Below are 19,352 nucleotides of genomic sequence, written 5' to 3'. Positions count from 1 at the left end.
CCCATGGATGTCCTTCTCCTAGTGTCTGAGGAGGAGAAGCTGCCCCCTGACTTGCACATGAAGTGGTACCTCTGAGCAATACAGGAGCAGATGGCAGACATGCAGATGTGCTGCCCAGACCTCTTCAAGGAAGGCTCTGCTGTCAACCATGGGGATGGAGGTCAGCAGAAAAATAGCCTCTGCCATCAGACTACCTCCACTATCGGCATTCAGTGTTATTCTGCTGTGGCCAGACTCTTGTCTTCCCAGATGAGAACTCCTCCAGTTCTCATCTGGTGACTGGCACCATGAGGACAAGAAGGCATGGCCACCTCTGATAGACATCCTCTGTCCATGACCCCCACTAGGTTGGCCTGGGCATTGCTGAGCCTCTCTCTGCCTCTTTCTTCTCTCGGTGTTAGCCCCTATTAAACAGTTTGCATTCCAAACACCATGTCAGAGTGTGCTTCTGCAGAACCCAACCATGACCAGGTATATATGGAAAATCGGGTGGGCAGGTGCAGCCCTGGGCCTGGGTGGCTGTATAGGGAGAAGTCAGGGAGCATCCCTGGGAAGGCTGCTAGAGCCCTTGGCCCCTGTGTTCTTCCTCACCAAACCTACAGATGTGGAAGGTGAGGAATTTCAGTGGATCAGTTCAAATCTGCTTGTTTCCTCTGGGGCATGAAGCAGGAGAGGCACCTCCTTTGGAGCACAAGGCCACTTCTTCACCATCCAGGAAGTGGCTGGGAATGATTGGGGGTGGCTGGGGGACGAGGGGTCAGCGAACTCCATGGAACTGGGTGAAGGGGAGCAAGGCGAAGTATGTCCACACCCACTTGGCTTGGCTGGGGAGCTCAGTGCAGCTCCACCAGCAGCCTACGTGCTGGTGTGGAAAGCACCATCCATCATAGCACCTCTGGCCACTCTGACCTGTGACTCCCACCCCTGGCTGCCTGTGAAGCAGAAACATCAGCAGCAAAAACATGTGGTCTGTTCCAGCTTTGAAGGGTGAGTCAATCAACTCAACAAACCAAGAAGTCAACTAATTTTACTCTGTAGTTTGTTTTTTAAAACCTACTTGATAGCTGTATCTTGGCTACAACTGAGAAACAGTCTTTCAGCTAAAAATATCAAACCTTTCTGGAAATAATCTATGAAAAATCCACTGTATCAGCTACAGATGAGCTTTCATGTGTTTTATGAAAATGTCAGAATAATCTTAACAATATTATTAGCTGACTTCTGTGTGCTACAGTTTGTTAAAATTTCCACAAACTTCCTTCCCCTTAATGGCTCTTACAGAATGGGAACACACTGCCCTCCTTGAAAGATCTAGAAGCCCACAGGGTTTCAGAGACTTCCAAAAAATCACAAAGCTAAGAACAGGAGTGCACAGCTGATCTCACTGCTGCTGGGTCATGAGACAAGAGATGCAAAGTGTCCTATTCCCAGGGTCTGTTTGTACCATCTGTTTGGTCTCTACTCTTGCCCCAGAGAGAAGAGTTATCCACCCAGTATAGCGATCTGGGAAGGGAAACCAACATAATGGAATGTTTTAGTTGCATATATGCTATGAATGAGTTAAACCCTGTACATAAATGAGGCATCCTCATGGTGGGCACATGTCAGGGTGTGGGAGGCAGGGTCTCGCTCGGGTGCTGTCCATGGTCCTCCAGCATCCCAGCAGCTGGAGCTTGTCGGGACCCAGCACGGAACCTTCCTCACGAGTATAGAGACAAGAGGGTGAGAGATCATGGCTTGCTGAGCAGCTGCTGGGTGCCAGGTGCTGGGTACCTTACTGTGTGCTTTACACATATTTTGTAAACTATTTACAACAACCCTGAAAAATTAAAAAAAAAATAAAAACAACAACAACCCTGAAAGCACTGTGGTCCCTAAATTATAGAAACTGAACCTCAGAGAAGAAGGAGGCAACTGAAGGTCACAGCTGCCAGTTCCTCGTCCTTGAATTCATCTTGAGCTGCCTGGCAAATATCTCCAAGGTAGACTTCTTGTCTGCTCCGCTGAGCACTGATGCCAGCTCCATATGCAACCAGGCATGCCTCCCTATTTTCCACGGTATTAATCTGACATTGGTATTCTAATCAGGGCATCAGTGCTGATTTCCTGTAAACCTCCATATTTCGTGCCTCCTCCCATAGTCTCATGCTCAGCCTTCCCACTGGGAGGACCTTTCCCCTCATCTGTGCCCAGTCAAACCTCTCTCATCCCTCACTCCCTAACTTGAAGGCCACTCTGCTCTGAAAGCTCCCACTTGCCTCAGTAGGATGCACCTGCCCTATGAGCTCCTCCTTCAAGTGCCAACTCCTGGGGTCCTTCCCTGGTGGAACCCACCCTGACTCTCCCAGGCACACTCAGATGCTCCTTCCTCCCCAGCTCCTTCTCCACACACCTTAACTCACAGCTCTGCTGCGGTGCACCATGCAACCTACAGGAAACAAGTGAGAGCCAAGGCACATAGAAGAATCCTACAAAGGAGAGTGTTTGCCTGTCATGCCTTTTCCCACTGGGCACCACAGTCCTGATCCTACATGTATGTTCAGGCAAGGCGTCCAGCTGCAGCACCATTCTGATAGTCTTTTACAACCACAAATGATGAAGAAGACAACAGAGCATGTGCCCACCCCCCCGTGAAAAGAAACAGAAGTAGTTAGAATAGCTACTAAAGTAGAGGAAGAGAGCTGCTAAGATGGCCTGGCAGGGAGCATGAGGTGCAGCATTAGGTCGCCCTTCAGATGCTTTACAAATAAGGATCCAAGACTCAGGTTTCCGTGGAGCAGGGCGAGAGTCCAGAGCTGGCTCAGCCAGGGAACGGTCTGGGCTGTGCCAGTCTGCCATTTTCTTATGTGCCCTGCAGTGGTCTGCCCCCATCATCTCTGATTCTTGCCCTGAAATAGTTCTGTTCAAGTCTTAGTGTGAAAAAAAAAGTCTTAGTCTGCATTCATGCATTGCCCTAGATGCAAACAGAATCCAAGCCTTTCTCTTTAAAGCACTGGGATAGCATGCACTCTCTATAATGCTCAACATTTTGTGGCTGTGTTCCTCTGCTTTATTACCCTGCTGGACCAATGAGGGAGATTTTACAGCCCTTTCAGAGGAAAAAATCTCTTCTTGCTCCTGGCCAGCACTAAAAATCAATCTCCAGTTGTGCAGCCCAAGGACTGCAGGTGGAACACCGTTAACCAGTCTTCTGGCCAATCTGGTCAGCACATTAGGATTTAATCATTTCATACCCATAGTTTCTGGGTTATAACTGCAATCACTTTGTGCTTCAATCATCTGTTCACATGCTTCACCTTGAGACCGTTCGCTCTTAAGAACACCAATGCAGTCTTCTATCTCCCCACCTTTTGGTTCTCAGCACACGCACAGAGCCCAGCGCAGAATGGCCCACAGCTTATTGAGTGAATGAGGGAGGCGGTTGTGTGCAACAGCCCACCGTGCAGCAGGGGACGGCGCTGTCCACCTGCAGACCTCCCTGCCTAGCACAGAACCTGCCCAGGCAGGACAGAAGGTAACTCAAATGCCTGCCGGGACCAGCAAGGTGACTGCAGCCAATGAAGACGAGAGTGTGAGGGGCGAGGAGAACCCCTGGCCGTTCCAAGAAGAGAATGGCCCCATAGCTCCTGCTGATTATTGGCACATAGGAGCACAGGCCTGCTGTGGCTAGGTGGTCTGACTTTTCGGGATATCAGAGAAACTGTGACTTGGACCTGGCAGTCCCTGGCACAAGTCAAAGGACACATCTGTGGTCGAGATCCCACCTGCCAGGCTGCTCTGTGCCCCCAGAATGTGTGCGGTGACTGGCAAATGGCTAAGAGACAAGCCACCCCAGGGCTAAACCATTCTGGTGTAAGGTGTGACTCGTTCATGGGAGCCCCCAACACAGTGCTCTCCTGGCGGTCTGCATTCCTTGGTTAGCCCTGGCTTCAGAAGCTGGGGTTCTGAGGGTCCCGTGCCCTCCTTCTCACTGGTGAGGTCTCTGGATGACCCCAAATCACTGCCCTAACCCAGGTGCTAAGCCCTGGGCTCCTATTGCCTCAGAACAGGCTGCATTTCTACTCTGGCTCCCTGAGTTCAGTGCACATTGCACTAGGAAGAGTGTCTTCTTTATCAGTTTGAGACTCTTTCCTCCCAGTGGGTGGGCTCTTACTCTTATTCGTGGGTGGGAGGGGGCAACAGGAAGATGAAGCTGTGCATTTGCTGTGGACAAGTCAAGGCCTCAAAGACCCCCTTGTGCTCTGAAATACAATCTCTTGTGTTAAAGCACAAAGCGACCTCTTATTCTCAGGAGACTCCCCAAAGAACCAGAGCCACTGATGTGTATCAGTACTTTAAATTGTTTTGTCAATGTGCATTAAGTTGCAATTATCTGCATTAAATTCATTAGCCATTGTACCACCTAATTATCCATGTTTGCAGAGACTAGAAAATTCATGAAGCTTCCCATCCTAAGCAACATCTTTGTCCAGGCCACACCTCTGTGTCTGTGCCCTTGTTGATGCATCAAGGTGGCATGTACACCACGTCACAGCAGGATGGCCATGGACCCTTGGACATGGACTCGGCCTGGACAAGAGAGGGAAGGTGAGTGACGGAAGCTGGGGGCCCAGAAACACCAGAGGGTGGCCAGTGCCATCCCTGCTCTTGCCTTCAGAGCTGGCAAAGGCTCCAGGCTCCTCTTTTCCTCGATTCTGACAATTGGGAGCCTGGCTCCTGCCCCAGCAGCCCCGTGTGCTCTGAGGACCTCAGGGGCCCCAATCTGTGGTATGTGACTATGTGCGGGTGAATGAGTCCTCTTGGAATTTCCAATAGTGCCTTGGTCCTTCTCAGCAGTCACTGTGGTTTGCCTGTAATGAGAGGCATTGTGCCCAGCAAAGGCACAGAATCATTGAAGGTGGGAGCCTCAGATAAGACCTACCAGCTTCCTCCTTTTCCTTGTGAGGACATGGAGGCCCAGAGTGTTTGAGCTTATCACCCTGCAGGGAATGAGGGAAGATGGAGAGCTGTGTCTTTAGTCCAGGCCCGAGGACCCCAGGTATGGTGCTCTAGACCATCCATGTTGGCAAGATTTCATTCTTTTTGATGGTTGAGTAATATTCTATTGTCCAGATATACTACATCTTCTCTATCCATTCATCTATTAATGGACATCTGGATTCTTTCCATAGTTTGGCTACTGTGGACATTGCTGCTATGAACATTGGGGTGCAGTCACCCCTTCAGATCTGTATTTTTTGTATCCTTTGGTTAAATACCCAGTAGTGCAATTGCTGAGCCATAGGGTAGCTCTATTTTTAACTTCTTGAGGACCCTCTACACTGTTTTCCAGAGAGGTTGTACCAGTTGCATTCCCACCAACAATGCAAGAGAGTTCCCCTTTCTCCATGTCCACATAAGCCAACACTTACAGAAACGGATTTTAATTTTTAGATTTCTAGATTTTAACCACCAATTTCAAGCTGTTGATCTAGGGCCAGCCATTTTCACTTCTTTGAGAGTCGATTTCCTTATTCACAAAATGGTGATAGTAGCAAGTCATAGGGTTGTTGGTAGAGATTAAACATTTTGTATAGTTCTGGGCACAAAGTTTATGTGCTTAGGCTAGTTTCCTTAGGCTGCCGTCCAAAAATATCACATAGCAAGGGGCCTAAATAACAGACATTTTCTTCTTTTTGAAGAAAAAGTAAAAAATAATCACATACTAAGTCATAAAGAAAATATCTATGAACACACAAGAACAGAAGTTTTATAGATAATATTTTGAGATCACAATGCAGCAAGTTAAAAATTCATAATATATATTTAAAAGAAAAAACTCATATAGAAACTAAAAATAAGACAAACAGGAAATTAACACTATGCTAGAGGTAGAGAGGGAGGGAAGGAGAATGAGAAGTGAGAACAAACTTAACACTTTGGGGACAGAAAATCACATCAAGAGAAAGAGGAAATAAAATAATACTAGGGAAAATATTGAAAGAGAGAAGCAAGGGAATGAAGAGAAAAAACAAACAAAAACTCCAAAATAAAAAACAAGCAAACAAGGAGAATAGGAGAGCGCACAGCCTCATAAATGTATGAAAATATACTTAAGCTTACAAGTGATCAAGGAAAAGCAAATTATTTTTTTTAAGATTTTATTTATTTATTCATGAAAGACACACATAGAGAGAGGTAGAGACACAAGCAGAGGGAGAAGCAGGCTCCACGCGGGGAGCCCGATGTGGGAGTCCCAGGATCACACCCGAGCCAAAGGCAGACGCTCAATCGCTGAGCCACCCAGGTGTCCCAGGAAAAGTAAATCAAAACAATAATGACACAGCATCTCAGACCCATTAGAGAAGCAACAAATGTTTAAATTGTGAACAAAAGGGATTGTTGGGGCTGCGGGGAGACCAGCGCCCACTCACTGTCCTGCAGGCACCTGCGCTCACACCAGGGCACTTAAAGTAAAGGGACACTCTGCAGGATCACTGCAGACGGTCACTGGGACCCACAGCTCAGTCCCCCATGCACCCTTCAGAACATCTTCGGCACCTGTTCAATAGGGATGCACAGGTACTATGGGACCATTAGAAACAGAAACAAAATTGGGAGAAACCTCCATCACCATAGAGGAATGGATGGACAAATGTATCTTACTAAGCTGGAGTTGCATATATTTGGCAATTTAAATACTGACACACATGGATACAATGTTAAGGTAATAAAAGTGAAGCTGCTGGATGTTTCACCAGTATATTACTTTGAAAGCATGTTTTAGAAAACACAAACACCACACATTTTCATAGGCTCATACGTATGTAAACACAGAACAGATGAAATTCATCAAATGTTCTCTGGAGCCTCAGGAGGGAAGGTGAGTTAGGACACAGGATAAGGGACCTGTTTATTTTAATTGTAGTAAAACCCACGTAGCTTAAATTTTACCATCGTGACCACCTGTAAGTGTACAGCCCGTGGTGCTAATAAGAGTGTTTACACTGTGGTGCATTCATCACCACCGTCTGTGCCTAGAGTTCTCTTCTCCCTTGCGAAACTGCCAGTTGGTGCCTATCAAACACCAGCTCCCCACCTGCCCCCGACACCCCCCCACCCCACAAGCCGCCACCCTGTCCCCCACCTCCTCCTTCCCTGCCATCAACCTTCCGTGTCCATGCACTTGACTCCTCCCAGGACCGCACAAGTGAACCCTACAGTTCTGATCCTTTTGTGACCGGCTGACTTCACTGGACACGGTGTCCCCTGGATGCATCCATGCTGCAACAGGTGTCAGGACTCCTTCCTCATTAAGGCTGAGTCATATTCCATGGTGTGTACAGACCACATGTTGTTTATTCACTCCTCCATGGATGGACAGCTGGCTGCTTAGACCTTCCAGCTATTGTGAATAATGCTACTGTGCACATAGGACCCTGGATGTGCAAACATTTCTTTGGGTCCTTGATTTTAGTTCTTTTGGCATATACCCAGAAGTGGAATTTAAGAGGGACTCGTTTTTTTAATTTCAAAACTAAATTATCTTTTTTATTTCAAAAGGTTCATATCTGTTAAGAAAAATAAACAAGCCATGTAGCACATAGGCTCACTCAAGGCCAGGTGTATACAAGTGTTGTTTGCACTAATTTTTGCATTTCCTCTATTTTAGATGTCTTGAAATAAACAAATATAATGAATGGAGGAAACTTTTAAAGGAAATCACATAACCAGAAAGAGTCTGAACTAAATCAATCACTGTTGAGCCTATCAAGGAATCTCAACGTACAAATCAATCAAATCAATAATAAATAGAATATTCTGTGGACAAAATAAGGTTTATCCTATGAATGTGAAAATGAAGCATCAGCAAGGAGAAATCTGTTATACGTCAGTATCAGATCAAGCAGGAAAGATCTCACAGACACTGTAAAAAAAATGCCAAAATGTTATTTGATCAAGCTCAATGTAGCGTTCCGATGGAATATACTCCATCATAGGAACTGAACCATGCCCTTCCAAAGTGGTAAAGCCTGACAGAGCCAGGGGCCAGGACCTTCACCTTCTTTCTGCATCAACTGCCCAAATGAACAGCCTACCCTCTTGGTGCCTTGTTAGCTCATCTGGAAAACAGAGAGAATACAGCTTTCATGTGAGGATTGGATGAAGTGGCATATATGTAACATACAGAGAACAGTGCCCAGCACATAATAACCCCCAGTGAAGTGATGGTGTTGTTAAAATAAAAGTATCCTAAGCTCACTACGCTCAACATTAAACTCAGAGTTGGTACAGACAATTCCTCTCAACCCAGGGACACAGGATGCTCCCATCACCTTCATTATCCATATAGTCTTGGAATGACATAAGAAAGAAAAGACAGTACTAGTGATACAGATGAATCAGAGAGAGACAAAGACCCAGTAAATGCAGATATGAGGACCGTGTACCTACAGAAGCAGAAGGTTTTAACTGAACACTTCTAGAATTAATTTTTTTAAAGAAGTGAGACAAAAGTCTCTCTCTCTTTTTAAAGATTTTTTAATTTTGTTTTAGAAAGAGAAAGCATAAGCCATGGGGAGGCAGAGGGAGATAGAATCTCAGGCAGACTCCTTGCTGAGCACAGAGCCTGACATGGGCCTTGATCCCAGGATCCCGAGATCATGACCTGAATCAAAACCAAGAGTCAGACACTCAATTGACTGAGCTACCCAGGTGTCCCTAGAATTAATTTTTTAAGTGTGTTACACTGACCAGGTATAACACATATAAAATAAAACTGACTTCCTTGCACTCTGGCAATAGCTAACTAAATATGGATTTAAAAAGAAATCCCATCTAAATTACAGCAAAACACACAAATTATAATACACATATCAATATTCTGTGAGAGCGATCTTTATAAAGAAAATATCAAACTTTTGGACCAAGTTTTTAAAAATCTGAGTAAGAGGAAAAACATATTCTATTCCTGAATGGTTAATCCAGGTTATATTATAAATGTATTGGTTTACCTGAATAAATCTATAGGTGGACAACCTTCCAGAAATATATAACTAATAAACCATAAACAGAATAAACTACAAGGAAATTCTAGAATGTGCTAGCTCTGCCAGCTGTTGAAATGTGTGGTGGATCAACAAGAATACAAGACTATAGCATTGGCACAAGAAAAAACCCATCACATAAATGTGTGTGTGTGTGTGTGTGTATGTGACTTTTCAAAAGAGCTACAAAAACCAGAAAGTGGTTTTGTTTAATGTTTGTAAAATCAAAGTCACTTAGAAAAAGAAGGCATGTGATTCACGCACATCAAACACTGCAATAAATTTCGATTGGAGTTGAGATTTTTAAAAAATTTGACTACAAAAAATTAAAATGCAATACAAATGAATATGTAGCCAACGATAGGCAGAAAAGCCCATAAAGGATAAGGTGACCCCAAATTAGAATTATCTCTATGTTCTCCAAAAGTAGTAAAAATCACCACAAAAACAGGGAAAATACTCAGGGGAAATTGCCTTCTATCAGCCATACTGCAGGGAAGTGGAATCTGGGTTCTGACCTGTCTGTCTCCCCTGCAGCCTCCTGCTCCTGTGAGGACGTGGGATGCACACACATCTGTCGACCAGCACCCAGCGCAGTGTCCACCAGGCCCCTGTAAATGTGGGGCTGCTGAGTGGAACTGTTCATGGCATCAGGGGCCACAAGAAAAGGACGATTTACAAAAGCAGAAATCCGACAGATGGAAAAAGGTGTAGGCCCTCAGGTGATCAAAGAATTGGGAATTAAAACAGCCAACCATGGCCATCTCTCACCTACTTCATTAACGAAAAGTGGACCAGGATCCCAGCGCGTGGCCTGGAGCAGGGGGTGGCCAGGCTGTGGCCACTCTGGCCCCTCGCTGGAGGCGGAGGAGGCTCCAGATTTACCGTGATGGCTTCAGCGCTGCTGCTTCTTTGATTTGCTTATAAAAATGCAGTAAAAACGAAGCGTAAGCAGCCTGGGAGCCAGAGACCCCGAATGCCCCATCTTTCTCTCCCAGCCGTTACTGAAAAACCTCGAAAGGCGTTTTAATTTCCTCTCCCTGTTCATCTGAGATCTGGTTTCCCAGGCAGCCGAGGTGCCGGGTGAATGCAGGGAAACCCATCCATCAATTTTGTGGCTGCCATAGCAGGGCGACTTTGAATCTTGCAATAAAACAAGATGAATGGGCTTGAGTCCAGCCACCATGACGTTTCGGCAGTGAGGGCTGCCTCTGCCACCTTTCTGCTCCCTCTTCCTTTTTGTTCTCAGATGTTTTGTAATCAGGAGCCAGGTCCCTTTTGCTCCCTCGGATTCCTGAAGAGGAATGTGTATTGTGACCCCCCCCCACCCCCCGCCAAAAGATGAATCACTCTGATTTCCTCTCATCTTCAAGACGAAAGGGGGTTTCAGGGGGAGATGGCTCTGGCAGCCACGGTGGTGGGACCCTGCCTCGGTGATTTGATTGTCCTCGTGTTCTGCCATCTGAAACATGCACCTGCCACTGTCCTGCAGCCAGCACTGCCTGGCTCCAGGGAGGGAGAGGGACCATGCAGCTAAAGGTGTGCACTCCGGGGCAGGTAGCCGCAGGATGCTCTGAGCTCAGGATGGGCTCTGCACAGAGCCCAGGACACAGCAGGTGAGCCGCAGAGGCTGGGACAGGCTTCCTGGGGAGGGAAGCTGGGCTGAGCTGGGCTTTCTTTCCAAGACAAGGCTGGAACACTTCCTGGGTTTGCTCAGAACTGCAGGGCATGAGGCGGGCTGGGAATGCCCCAGTCTGCCCTGCGTGCTGACTCCTTGCCTGTGAATCCGGCCCCGACATCACACAGCCCAGAGTCTGTCCACAGGCACGTCTCCTCCTCCAGACACTCCCCTGGCCTCACGGTTCTCAAGCAAAGTAACTGGCCTTTCTACGTGTGGCTCCTCCATTCACGAGGCTGCTTTATAACTATCATTTTATCATTTTAAGTTTGTCGCAAATGATTGTGTACAGTGCCTTATATTGACATGTCCATCTCCTGCAATGGTTACTGAGCTCTGTGCAAGTAGTAGGGCAGTGCCTGGAGCATGGCAGCTACTCTGAAAAATGCCTCTTGGGTGCAGCTGAATTAATTAAGATTATCTTGCGTGTGTGGCTACAGGGGCCCGGGCAAGAGCTGAGGGGGGCAGGGGAGGAAAGCCTAACAGCTGAGGGCAGCTCATGGGACCCAGCACCTGCCACCTGCCAGCGATTTACGTGCTTGCATGCACCTATAACACTCAATCTTCTAGAAGGCTAGAAATCCAAGCTTGAGCTGCTAGCAGACTTAGTGTGTGGTGGGTCCCCATTCCTGGTTCACAGACAGCCACCTTCTTGCCGTGTCCTCACATGAGCATTCCTGTGTAAGAGCGCTAATCCCATCTGCAAGGCTTCACCCTGGTCACCCCCCCCCAAAGGCCTCACCTCCAAACACCCTCGCGTGGAGGTTAGGATTTCAACATAGGAATCTCAGCGGGACGCTGACATTCAGGCTAGGGCAATCCCTCACTGGGTGTAAGAATGTTCATAAATAACCTTAACAAATTATTGTATGTTTTTCACTTGTTTAAACTCAAACTTCATTAGTTGACAAGGCAACCCATGGTGTAAAGTGCAGCAAGGGAAAACTTAATTTAACAGGAAACTATGAAAACAGAAAACTATGAAGTTCATGATCCTACCACTTGGGGATTCATAGTAATTCACCAGTAATAATAAGACTGTGCTAAGCATTTGACGTGCATGATCTTGTGGGATTCTTCCAACACCCTACAGAGCAGCTAAGACTATCATAATTCCCACTGGAAGATGGGAACTATTTGTGCACTAACATCAACAACAAAGCTCCTGGGAGCTAGGGAACCCTGATAATCCTAGGAAAAGCTTCTATGCAGCAACTGGGTGGTTCAGTCGGTAAAGCGTCTGCCTTTGGCTCAGGTCATAATCCCGGGGTCCTGGGATCAAGCTCCCTGTCAGGCTCTGCACTCAGCATGGAATCGCAATACAAGCATCCATCCAAAAACTGGAAAGAACTCGAATACAAAAGCTAACCTTGCACCTAAAGGAGCTGGAGAAAGAACAGCAAATGAAACCCTCACCCAGCAGAAGAAGACAGTTAATAAAGATTCGAGCAGAACTCAATGAAATAGAGACCAGAAGAACTGTGGAACAGATTAACAAAACCAGGAGTTGGTTCTTTGAAAAAATTAATAACATAGATACATAGATAAACCATTAGCCAGCCTTATTAAAAAGAAGAGAGAAGAGACTCAAATTAATAAAATCATGAATAACAAAGGAGAGATCACCACCAATACCAAGGAAATACAAACGATCTTAAAAATATATTATTAACAGCTATATGCCAATAAATTAGGCAATATAGAAGAAATGGACACATGTCTGGAAAACCACAAACTATCAAAACTGGAACAGGAAGAAATAGAAAACCTGAACAGTCTGATAACCAGGAAGGAAACCAGTCATCAAAACCTCCCAAGACACAAAAGTCCAGGGCCAGATGGCTTCCCAGGGGAATTCTATCAAACATTTAAAGAAGAAACCATACCTATTCTACTAAAGCTGTGGGAAAGATAGAAAGAGATGGAGTTCTTCCAAACTCGTTCTATGAGGCCAGCATCACCTTAATTCCAAAACCAGACAAAGACCCCACCAGAAAGGAGAATTACAGACCAATATCCCTGATGAGCATAGATGCAAAAATTCTCAACAAGATACTAGCCAATAGGATCCAACAATACATTAAGAAGATTATTCACCATGACCAAGTGGGATTTATCCCCGGGACACAAGGCTGGTTCAACACTCGTAAAGCAATCAACGTGATTGATCATATCAGCAAGAGAAAAAACAAGAACCATATGATCCTCTCAATAGATGCAGAGACAGCATTTGACAAAATACAGCATCCATTCCTGATCAAAACTCTTCAGAGTGTAGGGATAGAGGGAACATTCCTCAGCATCTTAAAAGCCATCTACGAAAGCCCACAGCAAATATAATTCTCAATGGGGAAATGCTAGGAGCCTTTCCCCTAAGATCTGGAATCTGCTTGAGATTCTCTCTCTCTCTCTCTCTCTCTCTCTCTCTCTCTCTCCCTTCCCCACCACCCTTCCCCCTGCAGTCATTTGCAGTCATTTGTGTTCTCTCTTTCTCTCTAAAATAAATTAATTAATTAATTAAAAAATTTTTTTAAAAACCCACTAAGATGCTAAAGTCAAGGCTGGCAAGGATAATCAGAAAAATATGAAGAAAAACAAGGATTGCAGGATCAATGTCAGAAAACACAGGGTTCCAGGGTAAAAGAGCAGAGAGAATAGGAATAGGAATCTTGTTTATGAAATCCAATTTATAGAGGCAAGAACCTCTAGCAAGCTGCATTATTAACAAATAGCATTGCATCTATGTATGTTTAAGAAAAAAAGGAAGAAATTAAAGAATAGCAGTGAGAGGGACCACTATGTTTCCCTCAGTAATTCACGGATAAGGAAGGGACATGATGAATAAGAAGATATGGGACCTAAATTATAAAATTTGTTAGGTACATTTAACAAATTCATATTACAACCTAGGTTTTGTAAACCTTACACTTTTTTTTCTGTGTCTGACAGGATCTACATTAGACTAAAAAGAAAACTTCAATAAGAAACTCACCAAAGTAGAAATTATACAGGTTCATTTTCCAAGCCTAATAAAATATTTTTTAAATCCAATTACTTGAAAATCTTAAAAAAGTAGGATCCTAATAATTATAAGGTAAAAGAAAAAGTAGCTGAATATCAATTATAACACTGTGTGTTAACTATATGAGAATTTAAATAAGGTAACAATTATGAAATGCTTAGAAAAACAAAATCAGAATGTTACATATCAATAATCAGCAATAATAAAAACAAAGTCCTTACATGAAGTGTATTTACTACTAAAGAATAAAGATAATTAAGTACTTAACTCCATAAATGAGAGACAGATGGGAACACTAAGGAAAAGAGGGGAGAACAGTAATATGAACAACAACCAATAATCAGTTTAAAAATAAAAAAAAATTAGTAAGTTCATCCAGAGGCTGCTCTTTTCATTAATCCCATAAACTAGGCAAAACTCATCTAATCAGGAAAACCAAATGATTCTGCAAATTTAGGACTAAGGATGAATATCTAGTTACAGATAAGAAGGAAATGACAGAATAACATTTTAAACTTTTTCCTAGTAGATTTGTTTTGGATTAAATATGCTTTAGGGGCACGTGGGTGGCAAACTCAGTTAAGCTAATCTGACTGGATCATTGGCCCAGGTCACGATCTCAGGGTCCTGGGATTGAGCCCCATGTGCCAAGCAGGGAATCTGCTTGGGATTCTCTCTCTCCCTCTGCCTCTACCCTCACCTCAGCTCACATGTACACTCTCTTTCTCTCTCTAAAATTGATTTAAAATCTTTTTAAAAATTACTTAATTAAAAAAATTAAAATGCTTTAAAGTTGTACCCCCAGGGCCACCCAATACCCTGCTACTGAGCCCCCACAGATACATTCTGTCCCACAGCAGCCATGATGGTCTGCTGATAGCATCATAAGGCTCCCCAGACTGTAATTTCTAAGACAATGGTCGATGAAAAGAGTTACCAAAACTGACCCATAAGGAAATAGAAACAATAAGCACCACAGTGAATACTGAGGAAACAAACAAACAAAAAGCCTCCTATCACCTCAGGACCATGAGCTGGGCAGAGAACACACCTTGTTCATCTTAGTGGGACATAAGTGACAGCGGTAGAAATGTCAGCTCGGAGGTCCCACCCACCCCTGGGACCTGGGACCCTGGACGTGCTCACTGAATGTCCAAGCACTTCAGTACAATGGTCCTAATAACTGTCCTTTCCTCAAAACCTCATTGTCAGGAATAGAGAAGAGGCCATGCCTTTCAGACTGGGTCAAGAGAAGGCTCACAATAGTGTTGGCAACCATTCATCATGAATGTAACAAGTGCATCACAGAACTTCAGAAGAAAACTAGATAACTTAACTGGATGCCATAAAAAAAAGGAGCATACACAGAGAAAGGGTTCAGTTTCCTGAGTGTCAAGATAGGATATTTTAGACTTCTGGTTCAATATGGACACTCGGAGGATCCTGAACAACCTCCTCCTAGGACACACCAAATCTCCTCTGAAAAAAAGCACAGAAACTGGCAGAGTGATCCCTTCATGTCAGGCAAATGGGAGAGAAATTCATCAAAGTGGACAGGAAATTCTGAGACCAATCTGCCACAAAACCCACTCCTGATACAGCCCACAATCAGGAAGAAACTCAAACCCACAGCTTCCCACTGAGGGGTTAAGGGGTTACACCCCACATCCATCACCCCAACTTGTAAGAATGTCACCTGAGGGAGAAGCCCCACAAACATCTGGTTTTGAAGACCAACAAGTCTGGTGTGAGACCCAGAGGCAAGCTGAGGCATGGCTTCTGATGGGCTGGTGCACACTCCCTGCCCCAGGGCCCAGATGGAAGCAGCCCTTTGAAAAGTGTCCAGACTTTATATAAAAGAGACTCACTTTCTAATTTTAAGGCTTTGGTCTGAGGGACAGGGACCTCTGGGGGTTCTCTCAGGGGACAGGACTGGTGGGTACCATCTTCCTGCCATCCCTTTGCTGGGCTAAAGCTGGTGGGTAGTGTCTTTTCTAATTCCTTCTCTTTTTTCTCTTTTCTTTTCCTTTCCTTTGTGCTCCTCCTCTGTGCTCCTCCAGCCAGGAGCACCACCCTTGTGCTCCCCTCTTCTGGACTCCAGGGCAACAGGAAGAAGCTTCTACCGAAATCTGATGTGTTATGTTTTTTACATCTGGTGACCCAATTTCTGCAGCTGCCACCCAGAGGACACTGTTTGATCACCTGGTTCTGGGAGCTGGAGGTTTGCCTTCCTGGTCTCCGGGGACTGCAACAGTTGGCCACAGAAAGTCCTTGGCATGCTACCACCCCAAGGCTGCACTGCTGCCAGACTGGAACCCCCGTCTCCACCCCAGCCTCTCTGAGAGAGAGTCCTACCTGCTAGTCCTAGAGCTTCAGGCTTAGGGCAGTCTTCAGGGTTAGCACATGTCTAGCGGCCATGGAAGTGTTGTCAGGGAGTGTGGGCCAGGGATGTCACCTTGGCCTCACTACAGGTCACTGGTATCCCCTAGGATGGAGCATACACACTTGTCTGGAGCAATAAGTTTTGTGGCTCCTTCCAGGAGACACCTCTACATCAGCTATCTCTGGTGGACAGCAGGGCTTACACTTATGCTGCTACAGGGCTGTATATAGGTACATTCCTTAAAAGCTGCTCCCTGAGTGTCTAGCTTCCAATCAATCTGAATCTAGGTGACCAGGATCCTCCCCTTTGGGACATTGACTGGTTAGCAGACCCTGACTAACTGGGAGCTATTAAAAATAAGATAGGCTCCTTGGGCAATCACAAAGGCTTAAGAGACAATCAAGAGCTGGGACAGGATTGAGTGATAGGGTTCATCTCCTGCACAAGGCCAGCTCTTCAAGACCAGGAAAAGTGTGTATTTCATGTAAAGCATAGAAGCCAGCACAGAGAGTTGTGGAAAAAAAGAGAGAGAAAGAAAAAGAAAGAAAGAAAGAAAAGAAAGAAAGAAAGAAAGAAAGAAAGAAGGAAGAAGGAAGAAAGAAAGAAAGAAAGAAGAAAGAAAGAAAGAAAGAAAGAAAGAAAGAAAGAAAGAAAGAAAGAAATGTCCCAAACAAAAGAATAAGATAAAACCTCAGAAGAAAACCTTAATAAAACAGAGACCAGTAATTTATGTGACATAACCATATACGTGGTCATAATCATGCTTACTGAACTCAAGAGCTCAAATAAGAATAGGCTACCCTGTGGAGTTGCCATTCATAATTGAAGGAGAGATAGTTTACCAGACAAGCAAAAGCTAAAGGAGTTCATCACTACTAAATCAGCCATACAAGATCTTTTAAAGGAATTTCTATAAGCTACAAAGAAAGGGTACTAATCAATAATAGGGAAACATGAAATCATAAATCTCACTAGTACAAGTAAATATATAGTCAAGGTTGTGGATTAATCACTTCTAAAACTAGTATGAAAGTTAAAGGAAAAAAGTAATAAAAAATAACCACAACTACAATAATTAGTTAAGGGATACACAAGACAAAAAGACGTAAAATGTGATATAAAACACCTAAAATGTGGGAGGGGGAATAAAAACATGTAGAGCTTTAGAAAACATTCAGACTCAGGTTATTATCTTCTTAGAATAGACAATTATCAATATAAGTTGTTGTATGTAAGCCTCATGGCAACCACCAAGCAAAAACCTATAGTAGAGACACAAAAGGTAATGAGAAAATAATCTAGGTACAATAGTAAAGAAATTCATCAAACGATGAAGGAAGAGAGCAAGAGAAGAAAGGAAAGAGGAACAAAAAACCCAGCCAGAAAACGATGAATAAAATGGCAATAAGTACATACCTATCAATAATTACTCTAAATATAAACAGACTAAATTCTCTAATCAAAAGACACAGAGTGGCTGAATGGATAAAAATTAAGACCCGCCTGTATGCTGCCTAAAAAAGACTTACTCCAGACATAAGTATATTCAAGACAGAAAGTGAAGGAGGGGAAAAAGATATTCCAGACAAATGGAAACCAAAAGAAAGCTGGAGTAACTATACTTATATCAGACAAAATAGACTTTAAAACAAAGACTGTAGTAAGAGACAAAGAAGGGCATTACACAATGATAAAGGGGTCAATCCACACAAGAGGATATAACAAATGGTTGGGACAATTGTTAGTCATCTGTGTGGAGAATAAAATTGCCCATTCATTGCTTTATATCAAACAAATTCTAAATGGATCAGTGACTTACATATAAAAAATAAAATAAACACCACAAAAATGGGAGGGTTTTTTTCCCACACATACATAATTTTAGTAAGCAAACAATGCCTTTCTAGCTATAACATGAAACTGAAACTCAAAAGTCATCAAAGGAAAATATGGTTACATTTAACTAATTAGGCATATAGAGTCCTGCATGACAAAAAGACTGTTAAAAAAGACAAAAGACAAAAAATTGTGAAAAAAATAGTTTCAATTTATATTACAAATATCTAAATTCACTAATATATGTGAAGAACTGTGTAAACCAATAAGAACAAGAGAGATTCATCAACAGAATAAAATGGGCAGTCTTGATTCCAACTTTATTATAAGGAATAGCAATCAAAACAGAATGGTACTGGCACAAAAACAGCCTCACAGACCAATGGAACAGAATAGAGAGCCCATAAATAAAGCCACACATATATGATCAACTGATCTCTTGACAAGGGTGCCAAGAACACAGTGGGAAAAAGATAGTCTCTTAAATTAATGGAGCCAGGAAAACCAGATATCCATATGCAAAAGAATGAAATTGGACTCCTACTCTATACCACTCACAAAAATTAACTTAAAATGGATTGAAGACTCGTATGTAGGGCCTAAAACCAGAAAGCTCCTAGAAGAAAGAAGAGGGGGAAAGCTCCTCGGTATTGGTCTTAACGATTTTTTGAATGTGACACAAAAAGCACAGATAAAAAAAGCAAAAATAAACAAGTGTAACTACATCAACCTAAAAACCTTCTTCATAGTGATAGAAACAATCTATAAAATAGAAAAACAATTTATGGAATGGGAGAAGATATTTGCAAGCCATCTATGTGGAAAGCGATTAATATCCAAAAATATAAGGAACTCCTATATCTCATTAGCAAAATAAAACAAAAAACAAATAGCCTGATTTTTAAAATGGGCAAAAGACCTGAAGAGATATTTTTTTCAAAGATATACAAATGGCCAACAAGTACATGAAAATGTGCTTGACATCACGGGTCACCAGGAAAAATACACCTGAGGGATCACCTCACACCTGTTAGGATGGCTTTTATCAAAGGACAGGAGATAAGTGTTGGCGGGGACATGGAGAAAGGGAGCCCTCAAGCACTGTGAGAGGGAGGAGGAGGAAGGAGAGGAGAGAGACTGAGTGGGATGGAGGGGTGGTGTCCTATCTCTGTCCTGGGGCTGGGCTGAGGCGGGTGGAGAAGAAGGAGTGACAGGCAGGAGATGGTGACAAGTGTCTCCCTTTGCAGGAAACAGGATCCCAGGGTACATGCACCATTTTCAAACGTGTCTGAGGCTTACTCTCCGTTTGCACTGTCTATAATCGGGGCCCTGTGCACATGTCTGTGGGTTTCCCTCCTGCCTCCCTGGTTCAAAGTACAAACCATAATGAGTCAAAGAATGGGGCCT

Source organism: Vulpes lagopus, chromosome 4 (genome assembly GCF_018345385.1).
Source record: "Vulpes lagopus strain Blue_001 chromosome 4, ASM1834538v1, whole genome shotgun sequence".
In the NCBI taxonomy this organism is placed as follows: Eukaryota; Metazoa; Chordata; class Mammalia; order Carnivora; family Canidae; genus Vulpes; species Vulpes lagopus.
Note: the sequence above shows the minus strand (reverse complement) of the source record.